This window comes from Acipenser ruthenus, chromosome 3 (genome assembly GCF_902713425.1).
Source record: "Acipenser ruthenus chromosome 3, fAciRut3.2 maternal haplotype, whole genome shotgun sequence".
Lineage (NCBI taxonomy): Eukaryota > Metazoa > Chordata > Actinopteri > Acipenseriformes > Acipenseridae > Acipenser > Acipenser ruthenus.
In genome coordinates this window covers 51,702,394-51,715,374 of record NC_081191.1, presented here as the reverse complement: position 1 = coordinate 51,715,374, position 12,981 = coordinate 51,702,394, and positions in this window count along the sequence as shown.

Genomic DNA, 12,981 nt, shown 5'->3' with positions numbered 1-12,981 from the left:
TTGTATGTAAAAATAATGTGATATGTTGGAACAATTGTAAGTCGCCCTGGATAAGGGCGTCTGCTAAGAAATAAATAATAATAATAATAATCTCATCCGGCCCAGGGGATTTGTTTATTTTAAGAGCTCCTAGTCCATTTTGGAATTGGTTTTAGCTCCCATAACAATATTGATTTCTATATCTCTCTTGGCCTTTCTAACTTCCTTTTGGACTTGTGTTTGCAGTTCTTTTTCTGTGTACTTTGTTTTTGGTCCCTTTTAAACGCTCTGTAAAGTGCCTTTTTTCGCTGAATATTTTTTTTAATTGATCTATTAAACCATTTTGGCCATTTTGTTTTAGATTTAGATTTGTCTACTTTTGGGATGTAATTGTTTTGCGCCTCTAGTACTACATTTTTTAAAAAACAGCCATCCTTTCTCTGTGGATGTTTTCTCTATTTTACTACAATCTTTTTCTGTTCTTTCATCTCTCTTTCATACCTTCATAGTTTGCTTTTCTAAAATTGTAAACCTTAGCTTTAGTCATTACTTTTGGGGTTTTAAAAATCACTTCAAATGAGACCATGTTGTGGTCTGAGTTTGCCAATGGCTCTCTGACCTCTGTTTTAGTTATTCTGTCTTCGTTATTTGAAAAGACTAAATCAAGGCATGCCTCCCCTGTAGTCGGTGCCTTGACAAATTGCGTTAGGAAGCAGTCATTTGTCATTTCCACCATTTCAATTTCGTCCGTCTTGCTCCCCACCGGGTTCTCCCATTTTATATGGGGGAAGTTGAAATCCCCCATTAGTATGGCTTCTCCATTTCTACACACATTTCTTATGTAATTGTATAACAGATTATTTTGCTCGGCATCTGAATTTGGTGGTCTATAGCATGCTTCTATTATTATGACCTTTGAATTCTTGTCCATTATTCTGACCCATATTGATTCGGCGTTGTTTCCTTTGTCCAGATTTAACACCTGGGCTTCAAGACTATTTCTTATGTATAACGATACCCCTCCACCTCTTCTGTCCTGCCTGTCTTTCCTGTACAGTGTGTACCCACTAATATTATATTCGTCTCCATCACTCTCAGACAACCAAGTTTCTGTAACACCTATCACATCGTAGTTACTTGTTAGTGCAGTAGCTTCAAGTTCTAACATTTTGTTTCTTAGACTTCTAGCATTAAGATAAATGCATTTAATAGTTGTCTTACCTGAGTTGTTGCCTTTGTTTTGATGTGGTCTCCCTTCTGTTTTTTTGTTTTCTCCCCCTAAATGCTTCTGGACCTCCTCAAGGATCCTTTCTTCGAGTAGATTGGTTCTCTTTCTGTTTAAGTACAGTCCATCCCGCCTATATCAAAGATTCACTACTGTCCCAAACCTTGGACAATATGGCTCTGACTGTGGTTTGATGGAGCCCCAGAGCCTTAGAAATGGCTTTGTAGGGCTCCCGAGTGGCGCATCCAGTAAAGGTGCTCCGCGCGGAGTGCAGGATGTGCCCTATATCCTGGAGATCGCAGGTTCGAATCCAGGCTATGTCACAGCTGACCGTGACCGTGAGTTCCTAGGGGGCGGCGCACAATTGGCTGAGCGCTGCCCGGGTAGGGAGGGCTTAGGTCGGCAGGGGAATCCACGGCTCACCGCGCATCAGCGACCCCTGTGGCCGATAGGGCGCCTGTGGCTCTGCAGCGGAGCCGCCAGATCTGTGTTGTCCTCCGGCACTATAGGTCTGGTGGCATTGCTGTGGATCTGCAGTGCGAAAAATGACGGCTTGGCAGGAGCACGTTTCGGAGGACGCGTATTCCAGCCTCCGTTTCCCGAGTCGGCGGGGGGGTTGCGAGCGGTGAGCCGGGGATACAGATAATAATTGGGCATGCTAAATTGGGGTGAAAACCGGGGTAAAATAATTGGCGACGACTAAATTAAAAAAAAAAAAAAAAAAAAAAAGAAATGGCTTTGTAAGGGTACAGTAGCAGGGTCCCCCATCAGGGATTGAACCCACAACCCTCCGGTCAAGGGTCCAGAGCCCTAACCACTACTCCACACTGCTGCCCTGCTCCAGGCTGATAAGCATCAACAACTTTTTTCCGGAGGTCTTCAGGAATTTCTTCTGTTCGTGGCATGATGTGCCTCTAGAACCTGTGTGCTGACAACTTCACTCCGGTGGTAAGGCCAAAGTTAGTCAGATTTATGTTGGGCAGGGCTGGCCCAAATCAGGCCTGCTTGTTAACCAATGTACTGACCCTAATTATCTCTTTAATTGGGTTGAGTTAACCTGGGGGGGGGGGGGGCAATAACTTTTTCACACCTGAAGATTGCATGTTTGATTACCTTGCACACCAAACAAATGAAAGAAGCACCAAACTTTGGTGTCATTTTTTTCTCTCAGACTCCCTCTATATACTACTACAACCCACAAAAAAATCTGACCAAATACAATGTGAAAAATGTGCAAAAATGCAGAAAATCAGACAGGGGGCAAATACTTTTTCACGGCACTGTAATGGACAATTTTTGTATGTATTTTGCAATAGGAAATCGCGGTGGTCTCTTATCATACCCATATCTCCACGACCCCTGGGCCAACAAACTGGAAGTACTCTCTTTAGATGCACAACAGTCTTAGCTAAAGAAAATGTGTTCCTTTGGGTTCGTACGACCCCCGACTGCCATTTGGCGGGCCTAAATATGACCTGTTAACGTTCCACCAAATCCGCCATTTTTTAATGGGATTTCCCATAGGAAATCATGGTCGGGGGAGGGGCTCCTCCTGTCGTAACCCATAAGTCCACAAATCCTGGGCCAACAAACTTTAAGTTTTAGCCTAAGAAAATGAGTTTGTACAACCCACAACCTCCATTTGCCGAGCCTTACCCGATGGTGTTTTTATAATGGGATTTTCCATAGGGAGGGGGGTCTTCTCTTATCATACCCATATCTCCACGTCCCCTGGGCCAACAAACTCAGGAGGGCACTCTTTGCGTGCACAAGAGTCTTAGCTAAAGAAAAACATTGGCCACGTGTTCGTACGACACCCCAGTGCCAGATGGCAAACGTTACCCCGAGACATTTATGTTCATAAAATGTGACTATTTTTTAATGGGATTTGCCATAGGGAATCGCGATCGGGAGGGGGGGAGGCTTCTGTCGTACCCCATATCTCCACGACCCCTGGGGCAAGGAACTCGGGAGCACTCTCTTCATGTGCACGTGACACTCAGCTAAAGAAAAACACCACACCACCGCCAGATGGCGGGCATGGCCCCGAGGATGTTTTTATGGGATTTCCCATAGACATTTTTCAGGGTGCTATATCTCGGGTTCCGGGAGTCCCCGAGACGTGTCCCCAGCTGGAAAGGACCCCAATTTAGACTTTTTTTGCCAACCTGGATCTCAAAAGCTATCGGAAATCCAACCTCGACACGCCATCATGCTGAAAATGTGAACATTTGTTGAAAATGTAGCATTTGAAAATGGGTGGCTCCCTGTGAAAGAGGGGCCCCAGACATGACCCTATGAAGTCTAACCTGGGTTATAGGCCCCAGGGTCATGGAGATATGACCCAGAGAAGGGTTGTTTTTGGACTTTTTTGATGGGACGTATTTCTGATTCTGTGGGGGTTAGGAACTTGATTTATTTTGCGGCAGGGCTCCATGGTTCTAGGTGCCAGGACGGCTCGGCAAAGTGATTTTTGTCGTCATGACTCAAGTTTTTGGGTGAACCACCTCGTTTTGAGTCTAGATCACTTTGAATTGTGGCTGTAGGTGCTCTGGTTCGATATCCCTGAAAATGTGTAACACTGCCATAGAGATGAATGGGGCTGAACACCCGAAAATATTTTTGCAAAGAACTAGGCATGTTATATTCAGACTGGTCCCCTGAATCTAGAGTCATTTGAATGGTGGTTCTAGGCGCTTCTGTTCCAGAAATATGCACTAAAAGGGATGGGTTTTGTGCCACCTAAGGACAGTTGCTTCTGGATTCATTATCTGCATGTACTACAGGTGCTCTTTTCAGCCTCTAGCACTTTCACCATACAATTTTTACATATAGGGTGATATGAAAAAAAACATGCTTTCAAGCCTATTTCTGGAACCGTGGCATGTAGACGCTCCATTCAAATTGTTTTTTGATCAGAGGAGCAGCCAGAGTTTGCATGCCCAATTTCAGAGCAATCCTTTACAAAAACTTTTTTTGTGTGTATGTCACTTTAAATAAACAAACGTGTTGCATAGAGGCTCGACCGAGGGCTCTTTGGATAGCTAAGACCAGTGGGCACCTAAAGAGACCCCCCTTGCACCAGTGATTGCAGGGTTAGGGGTCAAATAAGAGCCCACCCCACCTCCCATGCATGTCTCTGGTAAAAAAAAAAAGATTAAAGTTAAAAATTCCAAGTTTTTAAGCATATCTTTGGAACCGTGGCACGTAAACGCTCCATTTAAAGAGCTTTGGCATTGCAAGAACAGCACCAAGAGCCCCTCTTCCTTAAAGTTAAACACACACACACAAAAAATATATATATGTGTGTGTTTAACTTTAAGGAAGAGAGGGTCTTGGTCTGAATTCTGCTCCTCCTACATGGCACAAAGCAACCCCAGCTCAACGGAGGAAGCTGGTATTCAATGAGGTGCAAAAGCAGGAGGATAGGATGAGGTGTGTAAAGTCCATTTCCCAGGCCAAGCAGGGAGAATGTATGAGATTGGAAAGTGTGGAACAATGCAAGATCGGCTGGCAAGAGTAGGATCAGTTTCCTCATCAGATCAACATATGATGTACTCCCATCACCACAGAACCTAAACCTCTGGGTGGGTGAGGATCCCTCATGTCCTTTGTGTTCATCACCTGCAACATTAAGGCACATTTTGACAGGATGTAAGGTGGGTCTTAGCCAAGGATGGTTTACTTGGCGCCATGACCGGGTGCTGCGATGTTTGGCCTTAGCATTGGAAGACAAGCGTAACATGACCAATAAGTTGCCACCAGTTCCATCAAAGCATTCCACACAAAAGACAACATTCCTCCGCCCAGGACAGCAACCACCAAGAAAAGGTGTTAAAACCAATCCTCGCCCAGAACAACTGGAAGCTGCTAGAGACTGGAAAATACTGGCAGATGTTGGTCAATGGCTTATTTTTCTACCTGAGATTGCCAAACTAACCTTCGCCAGACATTGTCTTGTGGTCTGGATCAGCATGCCTTGTTCATCTGGTAGATTTAACAGTGCCACGGGAGGATGATGTGGGTGAGGCATATGAGAGGAAGAAACATCGGTATGCTCAACTAGCTGCTGAAGCGGAACAGCGAGGATGGAGAGTCCGGGTTTACCCAGTGGAGGTGGGTTGTCGGGGATTTGTGGCACACTCTACAACCCGGTTTCTCAGAGATGTCGGGTTCAGTGGCCAAGAGATGCGTCGCACAGTGAAGAACTTATCTGAAGCAGCAGAAAGGAGCAGCAACTGGCTGTGGTTGAGATGGAGAGATTCTGGCTGGGGATCTCAGGAAAGAAAGCAACACTGATGTACGGGTGTGACAGAGATCTAATGATTCTTGGTGTTAGATCTCCCTCTCGACCTGTGAGGGCACGGTGTAAGAGGAACAGAGTACCCTTAATTAAATGGCATTTATTCCGTAGGGTAGGTGGAAGTCGGTCATTTAAGAAAGGGACTGAGCTACGGTATCCAAACTCAATGACCCCGACGGTAAACGGTGTGGCATCCGAGGATTGGAGGAGCGGATGCGCTCGTTAACTTAGGGGTCATGAGCGAGGATATAAATAGGGGGGTAGCGTACGTGATCTGTTCCTTTGTGAATGGTTAGAGAAAGAACCAAAAGGAAACCCTGCAATTGTGAGAACAGTGAGTGGTGTATTTAGTCTGTCTTGTAACATTGTTCTGCTTTGTATCGTTTTAAGACTACTAAGACTATCCGGAGCTGCAGCCACAGGCCAGCAACAAATCCGGACACCAGCACTTCCCTGTTTCACAACGTACTGTCTTCACCACAAGCACTTAAATCACGCACCGTAGGAACTGTGTCTGTGTCTTTGTGTTTCGTGTGGGTGATAAAACTGGACTTTTTGGTTGCGGGTCAAACCCGTGGGATTTTACAAACCGAAGTGATACACACCGCTGTAATCACTTCCAACATTATTATTTACAGGTGTTTGCATTAAGGCTCTGGACATTGTAATTTATCAATAAACACCCTTGCACCTGATAGTAATTGTCCGTGTGATTCGTACCTGCACTGCACTCACCACTTTGCCACAATGGGTAAGTAAGCTGGGCTGAGTTGAGTGGGGGATGGAGGGGGGTGATGCTGGGATGCTCCAGAAACCAGATTCTCCCAAAAATATCCGTAATTTATTTTTTACAATAAATTATAATAAAAATAATAATCAATAACAAAAAGAAAGACACTCCCAAACCACAATCCTCCGTGCACGAATCTGTGCTCCTTTCTTCAGGGATTGTGGTGAGTGCTCGGTGCCGTGCTATGCTGTGCTGTGAGGGAAGTGCTCCGGGGTTTGTACTGGCTCAGTAGCTGCAGCCCTTCGCTCCTACTCCTTTTCTGTGAAAATACACAAAACAGACAGCACGTAAAAAAACAACAAAAACACCGCTCCGGCTGCTCGCTCATTATCTCAGCGCAAGAGTAGGTCTGACGTAGCTGCTTCCCCTTTGTACCCAGCAAACTTCTCCCTGCAATCAGCTCGTCGCCATGGTTTTTCCTACAGAGGGCAACCCCGCAGCTGACTGCAATGGAGTCGTCCTGAGTACTTGCAACTACGTGCTCCTCCTATATTGTTACCTTCCGGTTTCCACCTACCATGATGGTGGTCTATCTAGGTTCTGAAACTCCAGGAGAAATCAGAGAGCTTATGCTGCCAGCATACCATATTTCAAGACCCTGGGTGGTTTAGAACCCCTTTACCATACAAAACAGATTGCGGGTGATTGACACAGGGTCTTCAAACATTTAACTACCAAAATTACTGTACCCCTAGTTTTAAAATGCTATTTATTTAAATGAAAGATAATACCTCTGATTTACAGAGCACCTTTCATCCCATAGGATACCAAAGCTCTTTACACACGGCAGCTATTTACTTTGCCAGTACACTGACACAGCAGTTTAAGTGGGAGAAGTGAAGAATTGCTTAGCCAATTGAACTACAGGAGGAAATTTAGGTAGGCTAGATTGTAAGTACCTGAATTGGAATTTAGCTATTATATTTGCATAGTTTGCATTTAACTGTTTAAACATTATCTATAGCCTACAGTTTAAACTATCAGTAATAGATAAGGAATATTTTACCAATACAATACAATAGTATTTATGTTAAGTTGTTGAATGGCACTGGTCTGTTAAAATTCATTAGTGAAAGAGCTGATATAGGCCTGTATTGTATTTTTACTTTGCATGTGATAGCAAATAAAATATATTGAAATCTGCCATTCTATTCATTTTGAGGTCTGATAAACTTCTAGGCATATTGTAGCGATCCTGGGGGCAGGGGAGAGAATCAGGATAGTGTGCAGGGGTTGCATGGTGGGTGTGCGTGCAGGGGTTGCATGGTGGTGTGTGTGCAGAGGTTGCATGGTGGTGTGTGTGTGCAGGGGTTACATGGTGGTGTGTGAGTGCAGGGGTTGCATGGTGGTGTGTGCGTGCAGAGGTTGCATGGTGGGTGGGTGTGTGCAGGGGTTGCATGGTGGGTGTGTGTATACAGGGTTTGCATGGTAGTGTGTGCGTGCAGGGGTTGCATTGTGGATGTGTGCAATATAAATCTGGTGATATGGAGCAATGAATTTGCTAGCAGGGGTCTCAAATCCTGGTCATGGAGGGCCGGTGTCCCTCCTGGTTTTTGTTCCAACTGTACCCTAAATTACTTAATTAAGTAACAAACATGTGTGCTAGGAGGCTGGAAATTGCTACAGAGCACCTGTAGTACATGCAGATAATGAATCCAGAAGCACCTGTCCTTAGGTGGCAGAAATCACACTATCGCCTTATGCTTAAAACCATCACTTTTAGTGCATATTTCAGGAATAGAAGCACCTAGTCTCAGGGGACCAGCCTGAATGTAACATGCCCAGTTTCGTAGCAATTCTTTGCAAAAAATATTTTCAGGGTGTTCAGCCCCATTCATGTCTATGGCAGTGTTAAAAAACACATTTTCAGTCATATCTCTCGAACCAGAGCACCTACAACCACAGTTCGAAGGGTTCTAGACTCAGGGGAGTGCCCCAACCACCTCCTAAAATGGTGCGATGGTTCACCAAAAACTCGAGTCGTGACAAAACAATTCACTTTGCCGAGCCGTCCTGGCACCTAGAACCGTGAAAACTGTGACTAAAAGTGCAGTGGCCCCGTGGGTTCCTAACCCCCACAGAACCCAAGATTCGCCCTGTCAAAAATATACAAAAACGACCCTTCTCCATGACTCCGGGGCCTAGAACCCGGATTGAACTTCCTAGGGTCATGTCTGGGGGCCCTCTTTCACAGGGAGCCACCCATTTTCAAATGCTACATTTTGACAAATGTTCACATTTTCAGCATGATGGCATGTCAAGGTTGGATTTCCAATAGCTTTTGTGCTCCAGGTTAGTAAAAAAAAGTCAAAATTGGGGTCCTTTCCAGCTGGAGACACGTCGCTTGGAGGGATCGACAGGGGCCCCGAGGTGGACCCCCGTACCGCTGGAGTGTGCACGCAGAGTACCCTCCTGAGTTTGTTACTAATTAATTATTCACTTGAATCCATACTCACATACTATTAAATACTTTAAATGCACGTGAAGTGTTTGTGCAATCTCCATGCCTAAATGCAACTATATATTTTAAATCACTCGTGCTACACAGACCCATTTATATCCCATGCAGCAATATCTATACACCAACGTTAACACTCCACACGCAAGACAGAACACATAAATACACACATGTATTTATGCGCAGCACACATGGCCTCAACGGCCACCTCCCCCCTTAAAATCCCCAAAGTCTCGCTTAAAGTCCCGGGCCAAGAACAGGGACTTCAAGGGATTCATGGGTGACAATGTTGCCTGTAGCCAGGCATGCTGACAGCGGGACGAGTTCTTCCTCCCGCTGAACCACTGGTAGCAGAAATGCTGCCGGTGGTAATGCTGTCAGCAGATGTGCTGACAGCGGGCGGGGGGCGGGGGGCGGGGGGCGGGGGGGGGGGGGCACACTCCAGCAGCGGAAAGGCTATTTCCTCCCTTGGCCAGTAGCCCGTCTCCCTCTGGCGGTGGAGGCAGAGACAGCTCCTGCTGCTCTCCCTCTGGCGGTGGAGGCAGAGGCAGCTCCTGCTGCTCTCCCTCTGGTGGTGGAGGCAGAGGCTGCTCCCTCTCTGGGGGTGGAGGCAGAGGCAGCTCCTGCTGCTCTGATCCTGGTGGTGGAGGTGGTGGAAGCAGAGGCAGCTCCTGCTGCTCTGATCCTGGCGGTGGAGGTGGTGGAAAGGCTGCCGACTCCTCCGGCAGCGGTGGTGGGGCTGATGCTGGCCATTCAGAGGGAGGCTGTGGCGCCTGGGATGGTGTGCGCCATGCTCCCTTCAGCAGCATCAACAGAGGCTGCTGGGGGACACCAGCATCCTGCCCTTCTCCCCCCCAAAAAAATTCAGGGGGGTGAGTCTGTCACTCCTCCCCTTCCAGCCCTGGAGACGGCAGTAATGGCTCCTTCCCTTCTGGCTGTCGGGACGGCAGCGATGGCTCCTCCCACTCTAGCTCTCGGAACAGCAGTGATGGCTCCTCCCTTCTGGGCGCTGGATGCACGGGCTACCCCCTTCTGGGCGCTGGATGCACGGGCTCCCCCCTTCTGGATGCTGGATGTACGGCCCCCCCTTCTGGGCGCTGGATGCACGGCCCCCCCTTCCGGGCGCTGGACACTCGGGTTCCCCCCTTCTGGGTGCTGCAGACAGCGGGGCTTCTCCCTCTTGCACTTGAGACCCTGCTCCCTGGGCTGCTGTTCTGTTTATCGCTACCTCCAGGTAGCAGAGAACCAACTCCACACCTTCCTACACAGTGTTTTGAACTACTTCAAAATTTAGATGATCAAAACCAACATCAAGGGAACAAAAGGAACAACATCCAGCACCCCAAAACAGTGCTGGCCAGGCAGCAAAAAGAAGGGAGGTCATGATTGTTGGGGACTCCATATTGAGAAACACAGCATGTTCAGTTCGCAGTTTGGACCCCCTTACTACAACAGTGTGCTGCCTTCCAGGAGTCTCTGTCACGCACATCACTGAGAAGGTGGACAGGCTCCTAGAACGAACAGGAGACGACCTGGTAGTAGTCGTCCACATCGGTACAAACAACATTGGAAGAGATGGGCCAAGATCCCTGCAAAACAACTTCAGAGCTAGGAAGGAAATTAAAAGACAAGACCAAAACTGTGGTATTTTCTGGGATACTGCCGTCACCTTGCAAAGGACCATATGGACAGCTGGAAATACAAAATCAAAATGCATGGCTGAAATCGTGGTGCACACAGGAAGGTTTCATCTTTCTTGAACATTGGAGCACATTCTACAACAAAGACTATCTATATAGGCGGGACGGACTGAACTTAAACAAAAAGGGAACCTATCTACTCACAGAAAGGATCCTTGAGGAGGTCCAGAAGCATTTAAACTAGAAAGGAAGGGGGGAGGAAACAAAAAAAGAAGGGAGCCCACATCAAAACAAGGGCAACAACTCAGGTAAGACAGCCATTAAATGTATTTATCTAAATGCTAGAAGTCTCAGAAACAAAATGTTAGAACTACTACTCTTTTTTACTACTTTCTGTAACTACTGCAGGTGTTACAGAAACTTGTTTGTCTGATACCCCATTTACACTAGCACCCTCACGGTACGGGTGTGTTTACACTATCAAATACCCGAGCCGAGCCGGAACCAAGCCGTGAAACTCCAGCCCTGCAACATAACTGAATCTGACTCGGGGCCGAAGCAGGCTGTAGGCGGGGTTACTGCATTTCGTCATCAGGCTCAAGCGTCATTACAAGAAAAAGTGGCAACCCCCAGGCCACAATCGGTAAATGTGTTTGTTCTTAACCCATTACCTTTAGTCCACAGGATACATAACAACACACATCTGACTGAAATACTAAATAAAATAATTCCCTCTCTATAATACGCATATAGTGAAGCAAAAATGTAACTTTCTGTGAATTAACCATGGATAAAGCACCATGTAATCAACGCTATATTTTTTACAAAAAAAAAACCAAAAACATTCCCACTCTTGCATCATTTTAATCAGCAGTTTTTAAACTATAGCCTGGCTAAATGGCAGTCGGGTGTTCAGTTTGAAGCGACAGACAAGCAAACCAACAAAATGCGAGAAGGGGAGCGGGTTGGGAGAGGGGAAGAGGAAATGGGCTCGCTCCAGGTTCGGCTGCCAGAGCGGGGTTGAAGCGTCTCGTCTCCTGGAGAAAGCTGCAGCTCCTCTCGCAGCAAAAAAGTTAATAGATCAGAAAGATGACCACGTTACATACCTAATATTTATTTAGTTATAAAACAAATGCTGAATAAGATGGCTGTGTTATAAAGTGCCAGCGCAGCTTCTCTTCAGTTCAGATACTGTATCAAAAGGGAGAGACAGAAACGGAAGTTACACTGATAAGTTGTTTACAGTTTGAACATCGGTACTGTATTTACTATAGAAATATTGCATTTGTATAGGGAATTGGGGGACATGCTGTAGGAGCGTTATATCCGAGGTGCGTTATTATGTATACCTTTAACATGGTCCCCCGTCTTTGCTTCCTTTGTTTCGGTATGTATTACAAGCCCCCCACGCGCATTTTCAGTACTTCTCCGCAATAATAATAAAAAAATCCATTGTAAAAAAATATTTTATTAAATTAATGCTTTGTTCTATTTTTGCAGTCTGTGACATTTAATTGAATCGACTCAGCACGTTCATTATGCGTGACGTCTCTCAGCTCGGCTCGCCTTTCTCTGGTGTAAACGCAACTCAAGCTACCCGAGCCGTACCAGGCTGGCTCGACTTGGCACCGGCTCGGCTCGGGTCTCCAGGTGTAAACAAAACATGACAGTGAGGGAGACGAATAAGAACATAAGAACATAAGAACGTTTACAAACGAGAGGAGGCCATTCAGCCCATCTTGCTCGTTTGGTTGTTAGTAGCTTATTGATCCCAGAATCTCATCAAGCAGCTTCTTGAAGGATCCCAGGGTGTCAGCTTCAACAACATTACTGGGGAGTTGGTTCCAGACCCTCACAATCCTCTGTGTAAAAAAGTGCCTCCTATTTTCTGTTCTGAATGCCCCTTTATCTAATCTCCATTTGTGACCCCTGGTCCTTGTTTCTTTTTTCAGGTAAAAAAAAGTCCCCCGGGTCGACATTGTCTATACCTTGTAGGATTTTGAATGTTTGAATCAGATCGCCGCGTAGTCTTCTTTGTTCAAGACTGAATAGATTCAATTCTTTTAGCCTGTCTGCATACAACATGCCTTTTAAAGCCGGGATAATTCTGGTTGCTCTTCTTTGCACTCTTTCTAGAGCAGCAATATTCTTTTTGTAACGAGGTGACCAGAACTGAACACAATATTCTAGGTGAGGTCTTACTAATGCATTGTAAAGTTTTAACATTACTTCCCTTGATTTAAAGACCAGGAAACAGATGGAGCTGTAGCCGGGTGACCCCAAGATGAATGTACCTCAAAGAAACTAGCTGACTGTCACGCATCCTTATTAAACTCGTGCAGACGGTGACCATCTCCCGAGTTAATTCATTGATTAATTGTTGATAATCGGGAGATGGTCACCTGTATATAAACCTGCAGCTCTCTATCCTTGGGGAGAGTGTACAGAGGAGAGTACGGTAGAGCGAGCAAGGAGAGCGAAAGTAAAATGTAAACAACTGCAAAGCGTGCTGGTTTTTACACCAGCACAACACTTATTTGTTTATTTCTGTTTGTTTGGCCAACGCGACTTTTTGTTTAGTGTGTT